The sequence below is a fragment of the Arachis ipaensis genome, chromosome B10, assembly GCF_000816755.2.
Source record: "Arachis ipaensis cultivar K30076 chromosome B10, Araip1.1, whole genome shotgun sequence".
In the NCBI taxonomy this organism is placed as follows: Eukaryota; Viridiplantae; Streptophyta; class Magnoliopsida; order Fabales; family Fabaceae; genus Arachis; species Arachis ipaensis.
In genome coordinates, this window is record NC_029794.2 from 40,815,934 (window position 1) to 40,836,359 (window position 20,426).

At 39.3% G+C, this 20,426-nt stretch overlaps 1 long non-coding RNA gene across 2 annotated transcripts; it reads left to right on the forward strand.

Moving 5' to 3' along the window:
- Positions 1,941–5,638, forward strand: LOC110268078. Of its 2 annotated transcripts, XR_002356126.1 has the most exons (5): positions 1,941–2,307; positions 2,803–2,921; positions 3,889–3,949; positions 4,050–4,120; positions 4,436–4,626. It is a non-coding gene; the product is annotated as an uncharacterized LOC110268078 (long non-coding RNA). The 2 variants fall into 2 exon arrangements; XR_002356127.1 differs by lacking the exons at positions 3,889–3,949; positions 4,050–4,120; positions 4,436–4,626 and adding exons at positions 3,038–3,071; positions 5,626–5,638.

Genomic DNA, 20,426 nt, shown 5'->3' on the forward strand with positions numbered 1-20,426 from the left:
GCTAACAGAAATGCACAAACTTGAAAAACAAGTAACTCACATTCAAGCAGATAATGCAAATTATTGATGATAAATCAAGTAGGAAAGAAAGCACAAGAAGGAATACAATCATCAACAATGCAATTTATGTTGGAAGGGAACCAAAAAGGCACTACAAGAAAAATACTCATTCAGCCACACTTTTTTTAAGCTACATTTGAAAAGCGTAGCCTATTCATAGAATAGGCTACGCTTTTCTCCGTGTTGCCTTTTTATAAGAGAAAAGGATACACAATTGTGGCATCATTTAAAAAGTGTAGCCTTAGGTGTTATAGAAATCACTTATAAAGCGTAGCCGTAGGTTAATATATATGGGTTCACTTTTTATGTCAAAGAGAACGCTTTTAAAGAGTAACTTATTTATTATGTTTTGGGTGCGTTTTAAAAGTGATGCCTAATGTATGTGGACCAAATCCTAACACTTAGTGAGATTTTTATTCTCCTTTCAATTCCCTCCAAAAAGCACACACGCAGTCACGCACACAGCACCTTCAATTCAAGGAACCCTTACCATCGCCAATCCTTTGGCGCACAATCCTCACCTTCGCCATTCTTACCTTCAACACACATCACCTACGACACTCATCACCTTTGCCTTCTCACCGTCGCTGTTGACCGTCGCCACCCAGTCACCACTCACCACATGGCTGCACCACTCACCAGTTACCACTCACCAGTCACCAGTCACCAGCTCACCACTCACAAGCTCACACGCTCATCCTCACTCACACACACACAAAAGAGGAAAAATCAGAAAAGGGGAGAACGGGAAGAAGAAGAGAAGAAGAGAGGAGAGGGGAAGGAAGGAGAGGACGACGCCGGCTAGGGCTCTGCCGCGCAGACCATCGTCGTTGCGTGCGCTGACCGTCGCCTCGCATCGCCATCTCGTGCACTCACTGTCGCTGCTCAGCATCATCATCGTATGTGCTCACTGTCGCTGCTCAGCATCGTCCTCGCCGCTCACCTGAGAAGGTATGTATCGATTTTCAGTTTGTTCTGTGAAATTTGGGAGGTTTTGGGTTCCAATTTTAGGGTTTTTAATTAGGGGTTGTAGCTTCTGGATATGACACTGATAGGAATTGGGGGTTTTACTGCATGAATGGTTTTAGCTTCCTGGTAGCCGAGAAGCATGTAGCACAGAGCACTCAACTCCTCAGCTGATGAAGAGTCCTTGATCAAATTCTTGATCTCCTTCACAACATCCAAGTAATCTGAATCCGATAACCACAATCCATTAGTGAAAATTCTTCAGCATTATCACAACAACAATACAAATTCAGCATTTTCTATATTGGGAGAGAATCACACAGAACAGAGGAATCGACGCAGAGCACCTGAAAAGAAAATAGGAGAAGTGCATGTAGTGTGGTTGAGACATCATACTTGTGCTCTCCATAGGAGGAAGGGTAAGAGAAGAGAGGATCCTGAATTGGATCCAAAGGGGAAGATCTGAATAAGCATTTGGATTGAGAGAGAATGGTATAGAGAGCGAGGAAAAGAGTTGTGAAGAGGTATAACAGAAAAAAACAGAGGAGCTTGGATTGGAAGATTAGAGGTTTGGTAGTGGTAATCAGCTTCCCCATAAACTTTGTTTTATTATTTTTCTGTTTAATGGCATTTTTAGTTTTGCTCTTGCTCAGAAAGAAGGGGGCATTGATGATGAGTGAACAACAATTTGTTCATGTGTGTAATGTGTGCCTAGAAAAAGGACGGTTTTTGGGCCCTGCATAAAAGTGGGGGTATTCTCGCAAGTTAGTTCAAAAGCAACAAAACCTGAATCGGTCAAGATCAGATAAACACAAATATATAATATTTAAAACAAGGTTTAGGTTAGGCGGCGCTATTAATTGTAAATATGCTGCTGTCCTGCTATTATTTGTGCTTTTATGGCTTAATTGTGATTAGATTGTGCTGTTTGTGATTATTTCATTCTATATTATTGTTAGTTAACTGGTTTTAATTTTGTTCCTGGGGTTTGAGTTTCTTCTCCAAACTCCCCAGTTGCCTTCACTGCCTCTCTCTTGGTCTAGAGATTCCGTCTCCACAGGTTTTTTGTTACTGTTTTATTTTAATATACAAGATTGAAGTGAATGTACTATAATTGCTTGAGGTGTGTGATATATTTGATTAATGTGAATGAAGAATACTAGGTTTAATTGAATTAAATTGAATCATGGATAAGAGCATGTTAGCTGGTTTGGAATCACTTCCAGAAGCTGATCAGCAAAGAATGGTCTCCATGATGTAACAGGTTCAAATCCATGACAGGTACCTCCTCTTCACTCTATCTGTTAACTAATTTCATGTGTTTTGATTTGAGCTTCATGTTCCTAAATTCTAAGTTAGGGTAGCACAAATAGTTTCAGATTTTTGTGGTGTTTGTTGTTCTATAAGATTATATAATTGATAAGATTATACTGAGAATCTGAGATTTGATAAATAAATTCCATGTGTTTTGATGTGAGAATGCAGACAGTAATTTGGGCTTTACTGATATTTGATTAATAGTATCATAACAAGTTGGGGTTAGGGTTGGGGTTGAGTTCCCATTAGATATAAGTTATATAACTCTGCCATGTGAAGTGCTACTTCATAAATCCTAATCATTCTTAAGATTATTATGCTGCATTTGGTTTAAACTCATACCTAATTCAGATCCGTTCACTATTGAAAGTCTACATTTATCTTCCTTTTAAATAAATAAAAAAGGTATACAGATCATGCACTTTGGATTCATTAGTTAACTTTGCCTTGTCCTTCCAGTGAAAGACTTTCCAGGAATTAAGATTGCAGAGGAGTCGGAATGGAAAAATAGCATTCAGGGCTCAACAGGGGTGGTTAACTTGGCTGGAATGCCCATAAGTACCAGATGGTCTTCGGAGGTTATTGCCTTGTTCCTATCACTGTCATTATTGGATTGTATTGACTTAAATATTCATAGAGTTTTGGTTATTAAGAGATAATAGACATCTTCCCAACGCTCATTTTAATTCTGCAGATAAAAACAGAAATCAAGCAGAGCAGGATTAGAGGTAAGCATATGATTCCTAATGGTACAAATTGAAAATAAAACTTTTTATATGTATATTTTTCTTGACAAATATATGTGCATCAAGTTAAGAAAGTTTTACTTACAAGAAATTGCTTATTCTTCCTCTGACCTATCCATTTAATAGCTTAAAAATCTGGATTCAGCTGAAGTATGGAAGCAGTGTAGGAGTGCCTTTTCTATATATTAGCACAGGTTATTGTACATTAGGGAGATAATATTATAAGTTTTAGGTTTGTGCATTAATTCCTGAGTTTACTTTACTAAAAGCACTAAACTTTATTATTTATTAATTATAAATAGAGATTATTGAAGGAGGTTCACATTATTATTAAACCAATTATCCCCAGAGACTCGTTAGCTATTAGTCTGTTATGATGTTATGTAAAAGTTTCTTTTGAAAACAAAACAGTTATGCTTCTGCATTATTACTATGAAGTCTGTAGTATTTTTAAATTTAACTAAATGAACTAAATAGTAAATACTGCCTATGCTTGTTATTTGATTTGTAGGAAGGCTGAGAGGGGTTAGTATTTTATGATTGCTGTTAGCTTGCTACATCATTGTCTAGAAACAGATTTGCATTTTTCTAGTATTATATGTTATTGGAATAGTTGACAAATGAGAACAGCAAAAGTCTCATTCTTCTTTAATTAGACAAGAAGAAGAATGCAAAAGTTAATTAGACAATGAAGAGTTAACAGTCAGAGAATGCAAGATATTAAAATTATAGAACCTCGAAAGAATATTATGAGTGTTACTAAAATTCATTATATTTTTGTGTGTTTAATCTTCTACAGCTAAAATGATACCTCTATTCAAGATGTTTGCTGGTGGACCTATAGGCTCTGGAAAACAATGGTATGTCCCGCATCTTCTAGCTGTTATTGATTGGTTCCTGGCTGCGTCTTAATTTTAGAAAGGCGCCATAATTAAGTTATTTTTCTTTCTTTTTGTACAGGTTTTCCTGGATTCATTTGGATGACATTGTTAATTTAATATATGAAGCACTGATAAATCTCTCCTATGAAGGTGAACTCTTAACTCTCATATCTCCAAAGCAAAATTTATTGAAATTTTGAAAAACCAAAAATTAGTGGATATAGAACATTGGCTAGCATAGATAGTTTGGATGGTGCAATTCTTGATTCTGACTTGTGTGATTTGATTACCATGTTCATATATATCTTTGCAAGTATGGCCAGCATTTAGTAAAGAACAAAGAAGGCAGAGGTGAATTAATGATATCAGTCATTGATAGTTTTGAGTTTGATTTTATAACTTTTATAATTGCGAATGTCATTATGAATATTTTTCTAATAATTATTTTTCTATATAATTATGCAGGATAATGTTGAGGATGATAATGAAGATTTAGCTGATTATTATTGTGATTTATTGGCTATAAGATAGAGTAGTGTTGGAAATGGATACATATATGGTTGACTACTAATGACTTTTATTAGAAGATACTTATGTAGGATATGTTTCTCGTAGAGTATTAGTAGTAAATTCTAAGTGGTATCATGGTTATTTTGGGATATGCTTACTTTAGTGTGAGATGTATAAATACTCACAATTAACTTCATTCTAGTACTTTTCGATCATTATTAAAAAAGAGGAACCTAAGGCTACACTTATAAACAGTAGCCATGGTATACAAAGTGGCTACGCTTCAAAGGTGATGCAGTAGCATTGAAAAGCGTAGCCTATTCTAGTAAAAATGGAAGCTGAAAAGCGTAGCCTTTGGTCTTAAACAGCATCACTTGAAAAGTGCACCCTATTCCCAAACGCCAAAAGCGTAGCCCTTGGTGCAGAAAAGCGTAGCCTTTGAGAATAGGCAACGGCCGAATAGGAATCATCCCAAAAAGCGTAGCCGTAGCCCAGAAAGCGTAGCCGTAGCCTAAGGCATCATTTTTTTTCACTTTTGGCTACACTTTTCAAGTGTACCTGAATGGGTGTTTTTCTTGTAGTGAGGATAGGGAATGCTAGCCTAGCATGTCATGAGTTGACTTTGGGTATAAACCAAAGAAAGCACAATGTGAAAGTACCAAAGTCGAGTCATGAATGGCAATTAAGTAAAACCGTTTCTAAGAGAAATTGGGCAGTATTTCGGCAGTAAAAAGGAACATTCCCAAAAAATCAAACAGCATAATAATGCATGTAGCAGCAATTGTCAAACAAAATTAGCAGCTTATATGAATCTCAAAACAAGTAAATGGTATTGAGCAATAGATTCAACACAGAATGTAAACCAAAACAGCAGCATAAGATTAAGGCAATCAACAATCAATCCTAGTTCAGTTTAAAGGTAAAAATGCGGAATTGAAATGGATACTGAAATGGAGCACTTGATGAATCAGAGGAAATTTCAGAAAGGCAGCAACATAAATTATGCAGAAGGATATCAATTTCAGTCAGCACATGAATTTCAAGATAATGCAGAGCAACAATTGCAAGAAACAGTAACAAATACAACATATAAGAATGATGACATGAGGCAGAACATTATCAATAGCCATGAAACAGTGAAACAGTAACAACAACAGTCAATCAATAAGGAAAAGCAGAAAATTCAAACAACAGGTACGGAGCAATTATCAGGCCTAGAATCCTCTAACCACATCCTAGCAACCTAAACACCTAGGATCCACTACGAACATGCATATCTAACTAACCTAAATTGAACAGAATTGAAAAATGCAAACTAACTAACTTGAATAGAAAAGGAATCGGAGTGCAGTGGAATCTGGGGGGCAGTGAAAGAAATGGAACGAAGAGAGAGGGGGTGGTACGGTGGCGCTGGTGGGCGGCACGGCGGCTCCGGTGCTGCGGTGGTGGCGGCGATCCTTGCGGGGGCGCAGGGTGATAAACCCCATTTGGAGGTTTTATCTTGTGTTGAATTAAGAGGATTTTATCGCCTTCTCCCACATTTATTCAATGAAATAGCATGGTTTTGTAAATTCTCCTTATTTGTGCTTAAGAGTGAAAACATGCTTTTTAGGTCTTAAAATAGCTAAATTTAATTCACCTTGATTCTATTATATGCCTTGATATATTTGTTAAGTGATTTCAAGTTTTAGGAGGCAAAGATTGGATTAAGGGAATGAAGGAAAGGCATGTAAAAGTGGAGAACTCATGAAGAAATGAAGGAATCGCAAAAGCTGTCAAGCTGACCTCTTTGCACTTAATCGACCATAACTTGAGCTACAGAGGTCCAAATGATGCAGTTCTAGTTGTGTTAGAAAGATAACATCCGAGGCTTCCAAATGATATAATATTTGTTGTAGTTGCATCGCGGATAGGGATGCGCACGTGCATAGTACATGTACATGCCGATGGTGGCACATGGTTCACTTAATGCAACTCGTGGCCAGCGAATTCTAAGGCATTTTGGGCCCAATCCAACTCATTTCTGATGCTATTTGACCCAAGGATTGAAGAGGGATGAGGCATCTAGACACTAGTGTAGTTTTTTTTAGTTTTATGATGCTTTAGTTAGTTTCTAGAGAGAGAAGCTCTCTCTTCTCTCTAGAATTAGGAGTAGGTTAGATCTAGATTAGGATTTCTTAGATCTAGGTTAATTTCATGCTTTGATTTACTTTTCCTTTGCAATTTCTTCTTCTTCTACATCTCATCTCTCTAGTTTAGCATTTAATTCTTGTAATTCTCTACTTTTATGTTCATGCACTTTTGTTTCTTCTATTTCTCTTTAATGCAATTTATGATTCATGTTCCTTTATTGTTGAATTGTTTGTTGTTGTTCAAATCCTTGCAATTGAGTAGTGTAGATTTACTTTCCTTGCAATTTTACTATGTTTTCCTTTTATGCCTTCCAAGTGTTTGATGAAATGCTTGGTTGGAATTTAGAGTAGAATTTTAGTGCTCTTGGCTTGGGAAGGTAACTTAGGAACTCTTGAGTTACTAATGTCCAAGTGATTGACGATTGGGAGCCATTGACTCTAGATCTCACTAATTGATTTGGTGGAGAACTAGAACTTATGGACTTGGATTGATATAGCTCACTTGACTTTTCTCTACTCTTAGTTAGGGGTTGACTTAGTGGGATTGATCTTTGCCAATTCTCATGTTGTGGTTAGTGATAGGGATAGAGATCCTTGACCACCAACCCTTGCCAAGACCTTTGTAGCTATTAGTTTATTTCATTGCCATTTACATTTCATGTCTCTTATCCCAAAAACCCCAAAACATACCTCATAACCAATAACAAGACACTTTATTGCAATTCCTAGGGAGAACGACCCGAGGTTCCAATACTTTGGTTTATAAATTTAGGGGTTTGTTTTAGTGACAAACAAATTTTTGTATGAAAAGACTATTGATTGGTTTTGAAACTATACTTGCAACGAGCATTCATTTATGAATTCTAAACCGTCAAAAATCCCGTTCATCAAAATGCGCTGCGTGGTGAGGCGTGGGGCTGTCGGAGTTGAGAAGGGGAAGAAGGGAAGAAGGAGGGGTGAGGGGGAGATGGTCGCGTCGGTGGCGTCACGGCGGTGATGGCCGTGGTGCTCGGCTGTTGTGGAGGAAGGGGAGGGAAGGAGAGTGGAGAGGGAACGTTGGGGAGGGGGTGGTAAATGACGCGAGCGGGGGTTAAGGTTTCCGCATCAGGGGTTAGTGAATTTAAATCTACGCGTACGTGTGGGTCACGCGTGTGCGTAGATGAGGTAAAATTGAAACGATGCGGAAGCATTATTAACGCGAACGCGTGAAGAGGGATAGGTGGAGATGACGCGTACGCGTGCTCGACTAGAATCGTGCTAAATGTGCGAATCCAGCGTCATTTTGGCGCAACTCTCTGTTTCAATTTGGGGGGGCAAAGATATGCGTGTGACGCGTGCGCGTCACTCACGCCCACGCGTGATGTGTGTGAATGAAAATGACGCATACGCGTCATGGACGTGCACGCGTGGGTCAAGTTGTGCTCATTGCACACTAGCCGCACGATTCCAACCCAACTTTCTGGGCGTTGGATGGAGACGCCGATTTGAGATCGACGCCCACGCGTGGCCCATGCGCACGCGTGGTGTGAGTTTTTTGTTTTTTTGTTTTTTTATATCTGAATATGCAGAATACAAAATGCAGATGCTGATACGGATGTTATGAATGATACTAGAAAAAAAATAAAATAAAACTAAAAACAAGCAAAAAAATAAAATAAAATTAAGATTGAAAAGGAACGATCATACCATGGTGGGTTGTCTCCCAATTAGAACTTTTATTTAAAGTCCTTAAGTTGGACATTTGATGAGCCTATTGTTATGGTGGCTTGTGCTTGAACTCATCCAGAAATCTCCACCAACGTTTGCAATTCCAATAGCCTCTGGGATCCCAAACTAGGCACGTAAAGCCTTCGAGCAAGTTAAAGCAGGTGATCAGGCTCCAGGAGTGTTGATTATCAGAATGAATTATAGGATCCCAAACCTTGCTTTTGTACCCGACTTTGCTTTTATCTGCATTGTTCCAACCGGGCGGTATACAACCTGAATATCCACCGAGATACCCAAACTTCTTTCGAAATCCATTCAACCGAGCTTTATACCAATCCTTGCACTTCCATTTGGAGCGTGGAACTGTATTGGACCTTGGGTGCCAATTTCTATTACTAACCATCTCCCTCTTACTCTTAAAGCCACAAAGAGCTCTAAACTGGCCATTGGTGCACAAATTGTAAATCACACTTTTCACAACTCGTACCACTGACCAGCAAGTGCACTGGGTCGTCCAAGTAATACCTCACGTGAGTAAGAGTCGAATCCCACGGAGATTGTTGGTTTGAAGCAATCTATTGTTATCTTGTAAATCTTAGTCAGGAAGTCAATTATGTTTATCAGTTGAATTGTAAATAAACAAGAGAGCATGGATTCAAGGTTACTTGTTATGCAGTAATGGAGAATATGTTGGAGTTTTGGAGATGCTTTGTTTAGAGACTCATGCCGTCAAAGAGTACAAAGTTTAGATCTAAAATGTCATGAGATGCAAAATAAGTCTCTAAAAGTTGTTTTTATACTAAACTAGTAGCCTAGGTTTACAAAAAATGAGTAAACTATAATGGATGATGCAGAGATCCACTTCTGGGGCCCACTTGGTGTGTGCTGGGGCTGAGATTTAAGCAATTCACGTGCAGAGGCCATTTGTGGAGTTGAACGCCAGTTTTTGTGCCAGTTTGGGCGTTCAACTCCAGCTTTTAATCCTTTTCTGGCGCTGGACGCCAGAATTGGGCAGAGAACTGGCGTTGAACGCCAGTTTACGTCGTCTATCCTTGTGCAAAGTATGGACTATTATATATTGATAGAAATCCCTGGATGTCTACTTTCCAACGCAATTGGAAGCATGCCATTTCGAGTTCTGTAGCTCCAGAAAATCCACTTTGAGTGCAGGGAGGTCAGAATCCAATAGCATCAGCAGTCCTTTTTCAGCCTGAATCATATTTTTGCTCAGCTCCTTCAATTTCAGCCAGAAAAGTACCTGAAATTATAGAAAAACACACAACTCATAGTAAAGTCCAGAAATATGAATTTTTCCTAAAAACTAATGAAAATAGACTAAAAACTAACTAGAACATACTCAAAACTATATGAAAATTAACCCCAAAAAGCGTATAAAATATCCGCTCATCACAACACCAAACTTAAACTGTTGCTTGTCCTCAAGTGCTTAATTGGAGATAAAATCAAAATAGATACTAATTACTACTATATGACATCTAAGGTAAACTTCTATAAGGACACTGTCACAGAGTTAAGGCAGAAATTGGAAATTAACAACCTTTATTCTGGGGGAACGGGGGTTCCTCTGATCCTTGGGGTGCTTGGTCCTGCAAGAGAAGACTTTTGGCGCTTCAATTCCCTTAAGTCACGACCTTGCTCCTCTTGTTCTTTAAACATATAGGTCAGCATTTGACTGTGTTCCTTCTGTTCTTTTATTATTTGCTCCATATCTTCCCGTATCTTGGTAACAGACGTCTCAAGATACTCACAGTATTCAGATTGAGGGATCTCTGGGAGGAATTCCTGTGCTCTCTTCTTGATGGGATCATCCTGTGCTTGTTGTTTTTTCATTGATGCTTTGGTGATTGGCTTCTCAACTGAGATATACTCAGTTATTCCCATCCTTACTCCAGCGTCCTTGCAGAGCAGAGAAATCACGCTTGGATAAGCCATCCTGGCCTCTTTAGAATTTTTGTTAGCAATTTTGTAGAGTTCAGCTGAAATCAGCTGATGAACCTCCACTTCCTTTCCCATCATGATGCAATGGATCACCACTGCTCTTTTAACTGTGACATCAGAACGGTTGCTAGTAGGCAACAGAGAATGCCCAATGAAATCTAGCCGTCCTCTGGCGACTGGTTTGAGATCCTCTCTCTTGAGTTGATTTGGGACACCCTTTGTGTTGGTGGTCCACCTGGCTCCAGGGATACATATGTCCTCTAGAATCTTATTGAGGCCCTTGTCTGCTCTCATCATCCTCCTGTTGACGGAGTCTGGATCATCCTTCAGCTGAGGTAGCTTTAAGATCTCCCTGATCCTGTCAGGGTGGGTATGAACAATCTTTCCTTTGACCATGGTCCGATAGTCATAGAGAGCAGTCCCAGATAGTTTCTGCTTGTCAGTTTGCCACATATTAGCATAGAACTCCTGGACCATGTTCCTTCCCACTTTCGTTTCAGGATTAGCTAGGACTTCCTAGCTCCTGATTCGAATTTGCTCCTGGATCTCCGGGTATTCATCTTCTTTCAGATCGAATCTAACTTTAAGATAAAGTGGAGGTTTTGAAAAAGATATTGATGAGTTGAAAAAATAGATTTGTAAAAAAAAGGGTTTTGAAAAGAGTTGGATTGAATTTGCAAAGAGGCCTGGTGCTTATGGATTAAAATACATTTGATATTTTTAGTGGTAGGGTTTTTAGAAATTATGGAATTTAGAAATCAGGGTTCTTAACATGTCTATGTAAGAAATCATGAATTGAAGTAGGAAAATCAAGGTTGGAATGAAAAATTTTGAATAAAAATGAGTTTTGTCTCCTCCCTGCCATCCTGGCGTTTGAACGCCCAAACACTGCCTGTTTTGGGCGTTCAGCGCCCAATTGCTGCTCTCCTGGGCGTTCAATGCCCAGCTGCTGCCATTACTGGCGTTCAATGCCCAGTGGGTGCCCATTTCTGGCGTTGAACGCCCAGATTGCTACCATTACTGGCGTTCAACGCCCAGTGGATGCCCATTTTGGGCGTTGAACGCCCAAAATACACTTTTACTGGCGTTTTCTTGCCAGTGAGCTCTTTTTCTCTGTTTTGTGTGCCGAGGTCTTCTGTAAATGATTCTTCATCTTAGTGTCAGTGAACTTTATGTAAACAAATAAAAATAAAAATAAAAATAGGGCAAAATGCTTAGAGGATTGTTGCCCCATGGCTGGGTTGCCTCCCAGCAAGCGCTTCTTTATTGTCTTTAGCTGGACCTTGCTGAGCTTTTAATCTAGCTTCAGCCTTGAGCATTCTTGCTCAATGTTGCCTTCAAGATAATGCTTGATTCTCTGTCCATTGACAATGAACTTCTTATCAGAATCAATATCTTGAAGCTCCACATAACCATATGGTGATACACTTGTAATCCTCTAGCTCATTTAGCTAGAGTAATCGTTTTTCTCCTGCTAGTTTGGCATCAAAGTTTAGGAATCTAGTTGCCCAGTAGGCCTTATGTTCTAGTTCCACGGGCAGGTGACATGCCTTACCATACACGAGTTGGTATGGAGAGGTACCTATAGGGGTCTTGAATGCTGTCCTGTAAGCCCACAGAGCATCATCCAAGCTCCGTGCCCAATCCTTTCTACGGGTATTTACTGTCCGTTCCAAGATTCTCTTTAATTCTCTATTAGAGACTTCAGCTTGCCCATTGGTTTGTGGATGATATGGAGTGGCCACATTGTGGCGAATTCCATACCGAACCATGGCAGAGTAAAGCTGTTTATTGCAGAAGTGAGTGCCCCCATCACTGATTAGTACTCTAGGGACACCAGACCTGCTAAAGATGTGTTTCTGGAGGAACTTCAGCACCGTTTTAGTATCATTGGTGGGTGTGGCAATAGCCTCAACCCATTTTGATACATAGTCAACTGCCACCAGGATATAAGTGTTTGAGTATGATGATGGGAAAGGTCCCATGAAGTCAATTCCCCATACGTCAAACAACTCAATTTCTAAGATTCCTTGTTGAGGCATGTCATAACCATGGGGCAGATTACCAGCTCTTTGGCAACTGTCACAGTTACGTACAAACTCTCGGGAATCTTTATAGAGTGTGGGCCAATAGAAGCCACATTAGAGGACCTTGGTGGCTGTTCGCTCACCTCCGAAATGGCCTCCATATTGAGATCCATGGCAATGCCATAGGATCCTCTGTGCCTCTTCTCTAGGCACACACCTCCGGATTATTCCATCTGCACATCTCTTAAAGAGATAAGGTTCATCCCACAAGCAGTACTTTGCATCAGTAATTAATTTCTTCTTTTGTATCCTGTTGTACTCCTTGGGTATGAACCTTGCAGCTTTATAGTTTGCAATATCGGCAAACCATGGTGCTTCCTGAATGGCAAATAAATGCTCATCAGGAAACGTCTCAGAGATCTTAAGAAAGGGGAGGGACGTCCCTTCCACTGGCTCTATCCGGGACAGATGATCAGCCACTTGGTTCTCTGTCCCTTTTCTGTCCGCGCGTTACATAGCCCAAATGGCATCCTTCTATAAGCAAACACTCCGGATGGACATGTGAATACTGTTTTCTCTTGATCCTGGGGATCTACTGCAATCTGGTTATAGCCTGAATAGCCATCCAAAAAGCAGTAATAATCATGACCTGCTAGTCTTTCTAGCATCTGGTCTATGAATGTAAAGGAAAATGATCCTTTCTGGTGGCTGTATTGAGCCTTCTATAGTCAATACACATGCGCCACCCTGTAACTGTTCTTGTAGGAACCAGTTCATTTTTTTCATTATGAATCACTGTCATGCCTCCCTTTTTTGGGACGACTTGGACAGGGCTCACCTAGGGGCTATTAGAAATAGGATAAATAATCCCAGCCTCTAGTAGTTTGGTGACCTCTTTCTGCACTACTTCTTTCATGGCTGGATTTAGCCGCCTCTGTGGTTGAACCACTGGTTTGGCATTATCCTCCAATAAGATTTTGTGCATGCATCTAGCTGGGCTTATGCCCTTAAGGTCACCTATGGACCACCCAAGAGCTGTCTTGTGTGTCCTTAGCACCTGAATAAGTGCCTCCTCTTCCTGTGAACTTAAAGCAGAGCTTATGATCACTGGAAAAGTGTCACCTTCTCCCAGAAACGCATATTTCAAGGATGGTGGTAATGGCTTGAGCTCGGGTTTAGGAGGTTTTTCCTCTTCCAGAAGAAATTTCAGAGGCTCTTTCTGCTCAAGTGCTTCTGCAAATGGAATCTTTATTTCAAGAGTCCTGAGATAATCTGCAAAGCGAGCAAATTGCTTATCCTTCTCCTCTTTCCAGAGTTTTTGAGGATAAGGTATCTTGGCTTTATATTCTTCAACCTTAGTTGCTGCAGGTTTATTGCCTACAGAAGTGGTTGAAGAAGCCTTTTTAGAGGGGTTGTTATCAGCATTTGTGTGTATCTGATCCCTCACTGGCGATTGAGTGCCAGAGTTAGAAGCTGGAGTGAAACTGGATGCCAGCTCCTTGTCTGCTCCTGGCGTCTGAACGCCAGAACTGTGCCCATTTTGGGCGTTCAGCACCAGATCTTGCCCATTTTGGGTGTTCAACGCCAGATCCTTACCCATTTCTGGCGTTGAACGCCAGTCCTGCCTTGTTTCTGCCATTGAACGCTAGTCCTGAGCATGGTCTGGGCGTTCAGCGCCAGCCTTCCACCCATTTTCTGGCGTTTTAGTTCCAGAATTACTTTTCCCTGGGCTCTTACTGTCCTCAGGTGAATTTTGGGTGGTTTGCTTATTTCTTAGCTTTTTGCTGCCTTGAGGTGGGGTATTTAATGTTTTCCCATTTCTTAGTTGAACTGCTTGGCATTCTTCTGCTATTTGCCTTGACAGCTGCTGCTTTGTTTGCTTAAACTGTTCGTCCATATGTATATTAGCCATCCTTGTCTCTTGTAACCTTTCTTTGAATTCGGCTAACTGCTTTGTTAGAAAGTCCAATTGCTGATTGAATTCAGCAGCTTGTTTTACAGGACTGAGTTCAGTAGCTGCTGTCTTAACCTCTTCTTTCATGGAAGAGTCATTGCTTAGGTACAGATGCTGATTCCTGGCAACTGTATCAATGAGCTCTTGAGCCTCTTCAATTGTCTTTCTCATGTGGATAGATCCACCAGCTGAATAATCAAGAGACATCTGAGCTCCTTCTGCAAGCCCATAATAGAAGATGTCTAACTGAACCCACTCTGAAAACATTTCAGAGGGGCATTTTCGTAGCATCTCTCTGTATCTCTCCCATGCATCATAAAGAGATTCATTATCTCCTTGTTTGAAGCCTTGGATGTCCAACCTTAGCTGTGTCATCCGTTTTGGGGGAAAGTATTGATTCAGGAATTTTTCTGTCAGCTGTTTCTATGTCCTTATGCTGGCCTTAGGTTGGTTATTCAACCACCTCTTAGCTTGATCTTTTACAGCAAATGGAAACAGTAATAGTCTGTAGACATCCTGATCTATTTCTTTATCATGTACTGTGTCAGCAATTTGTAAAAACTATGCCAGAAACTCTGTAGGTTCTTCTTGTGGAAGACCAGAATACTGGCAACTTTGCTGCACCATGATAATGAGCTGAGGATTCAACTCAAAGCTACTGACTCCAATGGAGGGTATGCAGATACTACTCCCATATGAAGCAGTAGAGGGGTTAGAATATGATCCCAGAGTCCTCTTGGACTGTTCATTTCTGCTTAGGTCCATGATGGAGAAAGGGAGATGATGTAGAATAGGAAAAATATTTTTATTTATTTATTTATTTATTTATTTCAAAAACAAAATAAATCAAAATAAAATAAATAAAAATGAGTGAAAGATTTTTGAAAAAAGTGAGGAGAGAGAAAGTGGTTAGAAGATTTTGAAAAGGATATGATGATTTTTGAAAAAGGTTTTAAATTTTGAAATAAAAATCTGAATTTTAGAAATATATTTTGAAAATTTGCTTTTAAAATAGAGAGAAAAGATATTTTTGATTTTTAAGAGGAAAGAGAAAAACAATAAGATAGCACAAGATTTAAAATTTTTAGATCTAATGCTCCTTATTTTCGAAAATTTTGGAGGGAAAACACCAAGGAACACCAAACTTAAAAATTTTAAGATCAAGACACAAGGAAAACTCAAGAACACTTTGAAGACACACAAGAACACAAGATCATGAAGGAAGAACACCAAACTTAAAATTTTTAGAAAACCAAAATAAATTTTCGAAAATTTTAAGAAAAATCAACAAGAAAACACCAAACTTAAAGTTTGGCACAGAATTCAGTAGAAAAATTATTTTTGAAAAAGATTTTAAAAAGAAAATAAGGATTCTAAAATTTTTTTAAGCAATTCACGTGCAGAGGCTATTTGTGGAGTTGAACGCCAGTTTTTGTGCCAGTTTGGGCGTTCAACTCCAGCTTTTGATCCTTTTCTGGCGCTGGACGCCAGAATTGGGCAGAGAACTGGCGTTGAACGCCAGTTTACGTCCTCTATCCTTATGAAAAGTGTGGCATATTATATATTGCTGGAAAGCCCTGGATGTCTACTTTCCAACGCAATTGGAAGCATGCCATGTCGAGTTCTGTAGCTCCAGAAAATCCACTTTGAGTGGAGGGAGGTCAGAATCCAACAGCATCAGCAGTCCTTTTTCAGCCTGAATCAGATTTTTGCTCAGCTCCTTCAATTTCAGCCAGAAAAATACCTGAAATTACAAAAAAACACACAACTCATAGTAAAGTCTAGAAATATAAATTTTTCCTAAAAACTAATGAAAATAGACTAAAAACTAACTAGAACATACTCAAAACTATATGAAATTAACCCCAAAAAGCGTATAAAATATCCGCTCATCAGCCATCAGTTTCAAGCAAACCATATTCAAGTGGAAAGGTAAAGATAAAGGCTAAGGATTTTACCCACTTGAAGTTTGTATTGGGTGGTAATGGCCTTGGAAGAGGTGTTTCCAGTGGTCTTTCAAGATCCACTTCCTTGTACTCCTTTGTGAATTCTTCTATTTCCTTACAAACTTCTTCAACTGCAACCACGTCTTGATCAAAGTCTTCGATTTCCTCCCCATCACTCAAGTCATAAGTTGGAGGTTGAGAAAAGTATACCTCCACATCATCTTCATACTCACTTGGGGAAGATTCTTCAATCTCAAAGAATTCAATTGTGGATGCAAGTTCATCATTGGGAGAGCTTGATTCATGATCATCATTACCAAGAAAACCCGCTTCTTGATCTGTTCCGTCCAATTCTTTATAAGATACATGCTTTGGGGGTTGTACACTATCCTCCTTAGCATGAATTGCAATTTTCTTGGCGAAATTCTTTACAACTCTTGATTCCCATGGAGGTTCAGCGTCTCCTAAGTCTTCAACCAATTCTTCTTCTTCGATAATTCTAGCTTCCTCCACTTGTTCCAGTATAAAGTCATGCTCCTTACTGTCCACCAGAGCTTCTAGTGTCTCCTTCGTACTACGTTCTTTATTAGATTCTCCACATGAACCCATGGGGGTTTCTTGAATGTCTGAATGCTGGGAGGCTAATCGATTTATCGCTTGCTCCAATTGGTGAAGAGTTGTATGAAATCGGTTCACTGTTTCCTTGAGACGATCCTTTGATTCTTGTTCCGTTGGATATGGGCATGGTGCATATGGAAGTGGTGGTTCTTGGGAGTAATTGGGTTGGAATTAGGGTGGATAAGGGTTAGGGTCATATGGAGGTGAAGGGTTGTGAGTGGCTTGTGAGTATGGTGGTTCAAAGCTATGTTGAGGAGGTTGTTCATAGGCATATGATGGGGCTTGCTGGTAGCCACAAGGGGGTCCACCATATCTATCATCTTGGTACATACCTCGGAATGGTTCTTGACCATAGTAATTTGGTAGAGGTGGTTTGTCACGAAGGGATCCACCATAACTATTGTCTTGGCATGCATCGTAGAATAGTCGTTGTCCATGGTACTTTGGAAAGTGCTGTTGCCAAAAGGGTTGATCAGATCCTCGCGACTCCTTCCATCTTTGTTTGTTTTGACCTTGATGCATGTTCCTGTTATAGCTTCCATTCCTTACAACAACATTAGAACCAAACTTAAAGCCAGAGGGGTGATAACTCATAGTAGCTAATAAAAATAAAAATTAAAAACAAACACAAGAACAAAAACAAATAAACAAGCAAAAGCAAATATTTACAATAACCAATAATAAGGCACACAATTGCAAATCCCCAGCAACGGCGCCATTTTGACGAACTGAACTCTGTCGGTAAAGAATTTTATAAAAATAATCACGTTGTAAGTATAGTTTATAAACCAACAGAGAATCCTTTCGTACAAAAGTTTTGGTTGTCACAAGTAACAAAACCCAATAAAATTTATAACTGAAGTATTTAAACCTCGGGTCATCTCTCAAGGAATTGCAGGGAAGTATGATTTATTATTGGTTATGGAAAAAGGTATATTTTTGGGTTTTTTGAAATAGGGAACAGGAAAATAAACTGGCAATAATTAAAGTAAATTATCATGAAAACCATTGCAAGGTATAAGAATTGGAAATCCCATCCTAGTTATCCTTATCAAGGGTGATAAGAATTGTTTATTGCTCCCACTTAGTTAACCCTTACTAAATAAAGGAAAGTCAAGTAGACTAATCAATTTGATTCCTCAAGTCCTAGTTAACTCCTATGGAAAGACTAGCTTTAGAGGGATCCAAATCAATCACAAATTCCAATTTTCAATCAACAGCTGAGTTTGATAACTCAAGTGTCACCAATTACTCAACCAAAGCAAAGGGAGAGAAATCTAAATTAAATTAAAAGCATCAATAACATGAATTCGAAGAAAGCAATCTTAAATCTGAAATACCTCAATTTGTATTAAATAGAGAATAAATTAACATGGAGTTCATAAACCAAATTGGCAACATAAGTAATTAACAAGATAAATAGATAAATCAAAGTACTGGAATAAATAAAAATAGAAAAGAAACTAAATTAAAGGAACATTAAACCTGGAATTGACAAGGAACAATCCTAAAACTAAGAGAAATACTAAATCCTAAAACCTAAGAGAGAGGAGAGAGCCTCTCTCTCTCTCTAGAAACTACATCTAAAACCTAAAAATTGTCAATAATGAATGAATGTTGAATGAATGATTTGATTCCCTCATCCTCCAGCCTCTATTCTGTGTTTCTGGGCTTGGATTTGGGCCGAAAAAGAGCCCAGAAATCACTGGGGGCAAATTCTGCAACTTTCTGCACGTGGCGTCTGTCATGCGTACGCGTAGGTCACGCGTGCACGTCATTTGGAAGTTTTCCTTATGACGCGTATGCGTCAGTCATCCGTATGCGTCGCTCGTGCTCTGCGCTAGGCACGCATCCGCGTCATCCATGCGCGCGTGTCGCTGCCATTTCCTTCAAAACTTTATTTTCGCGAGTTCCTTCCACTTTTGCATGTTTCCTTTCTGTCCTCTAAGCCATTTCTGCCCTATAAAGCCTGAAAATACTTAACACACAGATCACGGCATCGAATGGTAATAAAGGATACTTAAAATTAACATTTTTAAGGCCTAGGAAACATGTTTTCACATATATCACAGAAGAAGGAAGGAATTGTAAAACCATGCAAATTATATAAATAAGTGGGTGAAGAATTGATAAAAACCACTCAATTGAGCACAAGATAAATCATAAAATAGTGGTTTATCAGTCTCATCCTCAGAAAGAGTGAATAAGGTATAATTAGGAATCATAGGGCAAGTAGCACAAAAGGGTAAAAGGGGAGCTAATAAGCATCTAATTGAAGAAGTTCGCATAGAGTTGTGGTATGATAAAAGAATTAGCCATGTGTGTATTCCAATTATGCACGCGGTTGGAACACACACAACGGCCGGTTTAAATGCATCCACACAATCAAAAAGTAAGCATGTGTTCCTTAATTACATGTTCTAGGTTGCAAGCAATGAATGAGTATCAATTAAATACAAGCAAACTTAGGCAACTACAACAAGAGTGAATTGAATTTAGGAAATATTGGATATTGAAGGTGGCAAGTGAAAGAGCAAAATTGATATAAAATAGCACAACAAACAATAACCAATGCAATGATGAAAAGAAATTTACTTATTCGTCCTTAGGAATAATCAATTAATCACATGGTTGAGGTGTTTGTTACAAAAAGTGAAAAGTCTTAATAGAATTAAGCCAAGTCAACTCAAACAAATGCAAAGCATTAACAAGGAACAAATACGTTGTGATGTGATTATATTGACTTAAAATCCATGTTGAAGAAGCAATTCAATTCAATTTACTAAATTCCATCTGCACTCATAAAAGTTTCACCTAATATGCAACAAAATGTAAATGTGCAAATCCAATTAGGTGATAGTAATTGAAGGTAAAGTACAAGTGCATCGATGAAATTCAATCAACAAGCAACCCAATCAAACAACAAGCAAACACTTGCAATTTATTTACCTAATAAACAACTTAAAGAAAAACAAATATAATTACTAAAACAAAAATGAGATGCAATGAAAACGAAGTAAAACAAGTAGAAAATAAGGTAAAAGAAAGAGAAGAGAGGGTTGGAGTGGGTGGGAAGTGCGTTAGGGCTTATTTAAAGTGGAATAGGGATGTTGCCCAAAACAGCACTTGTGCGCACGCATTGGTACGTGTGCGTACGCACAAAAAGGTAAAACAGAGGGTGTGTGCACTCGCACAAGGCATGCGAGTGCTCCGAACAGAGAGGGAAATAAGACGTGTGCGTGCGCACCTAAGTGTGCGGACGCACAAAACTTTTTTTTTTAAAGGAATCATGTGTACGCACGCATATAGGTCCGTGCGCACGCACAAGAGCGAAAAGGGTAGGGGTTCATGCGCATAGGCTGTGCCAATGCTCCCACCAGAGTGGTTGCAAGTTGTCGTGCAGACGCACAAGCCTGTGTGGCCGCACAGAGGGCGCGATAAGGAACATGTGTGCGTATGCACATGATGGTGCACACGCATAGACCAAGGAAATCAAGGGCGCACCCACGCACAGACCGTGCTAGCGCTGCGAACAAAGGGTAATACAAAGAGTGTGCGGGCGCACAGGCTTGTACGCTTACACAAGTCGTGAATCTCACAGTT